The sequence below is a fragment of the Rhinolophus sinicus genome, linkage group LG09 (assembly GCF_036562045.2).
Source record: "Rhinolophus sinicus isolate RSC01 linkage group LG09, ASM3656204v1, whole genome shotgun sequence".
In the NCBI taxonomy this organism is placed as follows: Eukaryota; Metazoa; Chordata; class Mammalia; order Chiroptera; family Rhinolophidae; genus Rhinolophus; species Rhinolophus sinicus.
Genome location: NC_133758.1, coordinates 16,019,882 through 16,025,970, shown reverse-complemented (window position 1 = coordinate 16,025,970; position 6,089 = coordinate 16,019,882). Strand labels below are relative to the sequence as shown.

General features: G+C 37.0%; 1 non-coding gene across 1 annotated transcript; it reads left to right on the top strand.

The window, feature by feature from the left end:
- The first annotated feature begins 5,352 nt into the window (after positions 1–5,352).
- Positions 5,353–5,426, top strand: TRNAI-UAU (transfer RNA isoleucine (anticodon UAU)). Its single transcript has one exon. It is a non-coding gene; the product is annotated as a tRNA-Ile (tRNA).
- Positions 5,427–6,089: the final 663 nt, after the last annotated feature.

Genomic DNA, 6,089 nt, shown 5'->3' with positions numbered 1-6,089 from the left:
ATATAGTAGACCCAAATAAGTATTATTTCAAATTTCAAATATTTGTCTTTGAAGGATAATTTTTAAGGCATGATTCAAATATTTAACTCTTAATGTTAGTATTAATAAAATACTTTAGCACATTTTTTTTTAGATTGAATTATTTTAATTCTTTTAAGACTTATTTTCCACCTTTTAATATGTACTTGATTATTTTATGGATGCTCACAGTTTCCATAAATTTGGAATTTCTAAGTTCTCATAGAACTGAGTGGAGGTACTGTTGATCATTGCAAGAGGAACTATGGTGATGGCAGGTAGGGGGACCACATTAATTTTTAATCAACTACTATATTCCCGGCAAAGATTACATAGGATTTTTATACATTTGATTCATATTTATGTTTCCCATAATGTTATTTTTACCATATGGTAAATTTATAATCCGCCATCTACCACAGTACCTCCCTTATTCAGAAAAATATCCACAACTACAGAATATTCTGTGTGCAGCACTTCCATTTGTTTTTCTTCTCAGCATTAATATGTTTAACAAACATGATTTGGAAATTTTCTCTCTACTTAACTATTTGGAAATGATCACCTTGGTTTATCATTTTATCATTCTTAAAGCTATCTAAAGAGGAGGGTGCAGCGGGGGATGCATGACAGGGCCTCCGTCTTACGCAAGCAGGGGCCACGTCATTTTTATTCAGTTATAAGCCCCCTCATCATTTAGAAGACTTAATCCCACTTAAGTCTTAATTAAGATGGCTTAAATTTACTGATTTAAGATGATTTCTCAGCCATTTGACTGAGAAGAAGCAGGATAATGCTCTCAAAACTTGACAATGTAGGATTCTGTTTCAATCAGCACTTCTGTTCCCTCTTTAGGGAAAAGGTGGGGCCTCTTTCAGTGAAGCTAATAATATAATACAATTTATTTATGGTTGTCATTACTTGAGTCATAGCGACTTCATCTATATCAGGACAAAAGGTTGCTCAGGAACTACTTTCTGTCTCAAAGCTAATATTGAAAGCTGACTTTCAGAAAGTTGATGTTGAAAATGGTTTCAAGTAAAAATAAGAACAATCACTTACTGGGCCATGGCCAAGGCTGGCTGAAATTCAGATGCTTTGATACAGACAGCTCAAGACAGCCAAGAGATTCTTTTCAACAGGCTCAGATTTCACCCCAGTAAAAACTATGACAACTCTTAAGACTTTGGGGGGATATATTTTCATCAGTTCACCATTGTGTTAGGATTAAGTGACTTTAAGAGGACCAGGGAAGTCCCTTGCGACTCTGATTTTCCTTTTGGGGAAACTAGATTTTTAAATAATTTACCTATTCCTGCAATAATAGCAGCATTGGGGCTTACCTCCGAGCTTCCATCACTTAAAGCCCTATCTATGCCTTTTAGAAAAATTTCCTCTTTGCTACCCTCATTTTCTTCAAGATTCATAAGACATTCTCCAAAGAGTTGTCTTTCTGGAGTTGTGATTCTTTGGAATTTGAGGGACAACCCATAATCTTTGGAGTAGGCTGAGGTACATTCTTTTCCCTGAGGAGAAACTAATTATAAAACTTAAAAAAAGAAACTTAAAGATAATTACACTCTCAGAAAATCACTGAGGTCTTTTTAATTACAGTACAAAGCATATTAAGAAATACTATGAAGAAGCTGAATGATAATTCAGTAATCAAAAGTCTTCAACATAAATAATTCAAAATAAAATAACAAATACCCTTTTTGCCCCTCTTAATGGCACTGGGAATAAAATGCACTCAGCTGTGCATTAAAATCAGTCTTTTCTCTCGACTTCCAGCCTGGGCTCCCTCTCTCTTCTTGCCCTTCAACTCATTCTCCCTACCTGAAGTAGAAGAAGTTTTCAAATATACAAATTCTATTTCGTCGCTCTCATACTTAAGTGAATCCTGTGATTTCAAATAGCTTTCCGAATAAAATCTAGTTTCCTATGGGAGATCTGCCTCCTTCTTTCCTTCCTAGCCTGTCCCCAATTAATTTCCCTTGGTTCTAGTCTCTTTCTAGGCTGCTGGCTTTTCCTGGAACTCTCACTCTTCTTTCTTTGCCTGGCTTACTTCTTACCCATCCCTTAATACTCAGCTTAGTTGCTGAACCCTACAGCATGACTTTCCTAATATCACCAACTGGGTTTTGTGGTTTGGCACCATCCTTTGAGTGCTCGAAGAGGTAAGTAAATACCTTTACTAAGTGTAAGCCATGTTATACTATAATCACCTGCTTGAGTATCAGTCTCCCTATCTGGCTAAACTCACTGTCTTTATCTCTGAACCCACAGCACTTAACTTAGGTCTCTACTTGGCATAAAATTGATGTCAATAGGTGTTGGTTGAATGAATGAATGAATGAATGAATGATTATTCTTTAGTAATGAACCAAGTTTTGTCAACTAAGTCACCTCTGGTGAAAGGTGTGTTAGAACAAAGTGTTAAGCAAGCTAAACGTATTATGCCAAGTTGTCAAGTTAAAACAGAGCTCTTCATAGTCCAACTATTATAAACATGAACTGGAAGGTGAAGTCATCAGGGAATGATGTCCTGATTACAGGTTCTTTATCAGCTCACCAGGCAAAGTGTAGTGGAGAACGCAGGTCTTGAGGAGGATATCCAATTCAAAGAACAACTCAGATTTTCCAGACAAAGAGGTAAACAGTAATGTAACTTGCCTTGCAGAGTTTATTTATACAGTATACATGGTAGAACTTTCCAAGCCAGCCTACTTCCAATTAGGAAGAGGAGCTTCTTGCTCCATCTTTCTCCTCATTTTACTAAGCTGGCTTCTCAGTTCACTCTGATCGTGTGTTTTTTCCAGCTTGTTAACTTATCTATGACTTCTCACAGAAACTGTAATTTCTGCCTTAGTGAACATTTAAAATAAAACTGAAAGGAGAGAAATCGTGAATGGTGAACTTGTTTGTCAGGCAACCTCTACTTTGCCACAACGCCAAAAGTCTGTTAAATGAGGAAATGGGCCTAGATCAGTTCTGTGGTCCCTTAAGTTTCGTGTTTCAGTTAAGAAAACACTTGAGTAATTACATAAATCAAGACAATAGGTTTTAAGTAGGAGATGACAGAAAAGATAAAAGTTTGCTTTCTTTTTTTTTTTCAGTAGGAGATAATTGACACCTTCACCCAAGCAATGTTTTGGAGTTAAAGTCTGGAACTTAAAGTGGTTTGGGAGGTTGCCAACAGAGTTTCCTAATAATTTATACAAAGGGGTTGGGACTTCTGTTAAAACAAATGGTCTATCTATTTCTTTTTGGATATTTTAATATGTTGATATTAATATACTGGTATGTTGAAAGAAATTTTGTACTGGATTTCAGAGTCTTGCTGGGAAGGCTCATAAAAACCAGTTATATATATATTTTCAGCCAAATGGTGACATGGTTACAATATTGTTTTACAGAATGTATATGTTTCAAATGTCCTATCCTCACAGGTGAAGACTTTAATATGAAATCATAATTATTGAACTGAATCCCCCCTGAGGTAGATGTATCATAGTTAAACTTAGTGTTAATTAAGTCCAGTATTTCCAGAAATCTTCAACTATAAAGGGCAAATATTTCTAGAGCTGGGATTGTGAAATTGGTTGCCATGGAATAGAAGAAAAACACAAGACACATTCTACAGATGTTGAACAACTTCAAATCCAGTGAGTAGCAGAAATTGTTATTTTGAACTCTTCCATTTAACTCATACTTGAGCTTTCTACCTGTCATGAATTATCCAGTTTTCTATTGGCAAATTAATATGTTTTGCAACAGTTTTTATTTCACATATGCCAAGATTAAAATAGGAACAATTTTATAGGAAAAGCCATCTTTATGTACAGACCTCTCATTGTATAACTAAGTGGTAATCATTTAGATAGTTGATTCAGTTGTTTTTCCATTTCAACCATTTGAGACAGCAATTTCTGCAGATACAGATTCAATGTCACTTTCCTACAATGTTAACAGCGCAAACACAGCCATATAGAAGATAGACTACATGATTTCAGAGAACAATTTCTAGACGGTTCTTTAGGATTTAGCTAAGTTTTTAGACCCCAGCCTCAAATTGAACATAGTTTTTGTAGCCTAAATAAAAAAACTTGTTAAACAATGGGTTTATTACCAGTTTATTACAAATAGTGCCACATGCAATATATACGCTAAAAGACCACTGCTTTTTCTAGGTTTTCCTCTGCAGAAGTAGCAGAATGGATTTGTACTTGCAATTCCCACATAAATCACTTCAGAAAAATCCTGTAGTGGAGGTTGAAGTAGTCTTATTCTCTAACAGCTGAAATAATGTGATATGAGAAAAGCAGTTCACTCAATGTTTTATCAGTGGATGCTCCATAACTTTTCTTTTCCTGGACCTTTGTCTACAGTCTGTTTATGAGAACTAGATTTCCAACAGGGCAGAGACAATCTGCAAAACAGGCAGGCTGAGACCGTCTGAGGGTTTTTCTTTTGTTTTTTTTTAAATGAGATACTTATAATTTGTTTTTCAGATATTACACCCCTGGGCAAATTGAATAACTTCTAAAGATTGGGAATAAAATGAAATGTAGGGAGGCCAGCAATTGTGTTCACTGAGCATGTTGGGACTACAAGCTGTTGCTCCTACGGTTCTAAAGCCCAGCTGTACAAATGTTTAATCCCCAGGGCTTAGTCTCGTGCCAAGCTCACAGTACATGGTTAAGAAATGTTTGCTGAAAGTGTTGAATGAGACTTGGCTTATTCTGTCAATGCCTCACAATTTGGAACCCTGACACATCAGGCGTTGGCTTGTGTTGTACCTAAACCGCTTTAACTAAAGTGCTCCTTGGAACAAAAAGATCTCCAAATTTTATCTGGCCTGTGACTCAAGTGGAAGTAAACCCTTCTCGTCACCAATCCTTGACCTGACTTTTACCCCCATCTTGCTCTCTACTTTCTCTCTCCTAGCTCACTCTTCATTTCTTTCCCTTCCTCCTAAACTGTCTTATGTCCTATGGAATCCCCATCACAAAGTAAACACACTCTCCTAACTTTTCAGTCTCTTTCAAGAGTGATCCTACCGTCTTTTTGCCTTAATGAATGCTGCCTTTTTCCGTAGGATTGATGCTTCCCTTTGTCTTCATTATTCGGTTTGTAGCAGGTTTGGGGAAGTTAAGTGTGGCCTTGGTGGGTGAGGAGAAGGTGAACATGCTAATTTTCCATCATTGCTGGCAAACCACTACTTAAAACATATTATCTGAGGCTCTTGCCATTTGGCTATTCTACCGCCTACCTTCCCCTGTGGCAGTCATTTGTCAGCTGTTGGTCACTCTCATTTGAAACCTGTTCAGGGGTGGCTGGTTAGCTCAGTTGGTTAGAGCGTGGTGCTTATAACACCAAGGTTGCCGGTTCAATCCCCACATGGGCCACTGTGAGCTGTGCCCTCCTTAAAAATATAAATAAATAAATAAATAAATAAATAAATAAATAAATAAATAAATAACTTAAAAAAGAAGAAAGAAAGAAAGAAAGAAAGAAAGAAAGAAAGAAAGAAAGAAAGAAAGAAAGAAAGAAAGAAAGAAAGAAAAACCCGTTCAGTCCTTTCCTGTGCTCAGTTCTGGCAGGTTCTAATTCTTTAACTGCTTTAATACCAGTCAGTGACCATAGCTTTATGTAGTTAGTGGTCATTCAGCCTCCACTAACCCATAGCCATGCCCTAAACCCTGTCATCTGCAAGGACAACTCCCCACTAAAAGTTTCAACTTCAATTTCATATTCTGACCACAAACCCCTCCTTTTCTGTATGTGCCATTTTCTGATTTCCATTATATCTGTGCTTGGACTTGCTTGGGACCACTAATGCCCAGGTTTTCCCCTATGACTCATCTTCCTCCAGGTACCATCACTTCCCTGTCTATCTATTTTAGACCAGCACCCTCACTTTAAGCATAACTGAATCCCTGCCTTCTCTTGCATTGTTCTAATAGAAAGCCACAGTTCAGGTTTGGTCAAATAATATGTCTTCTCTCCTCCCCCACGGTAAGTGTTCTTGGAGAAAAGCACATGACCATGCGTATCATGGTTATTAAGTT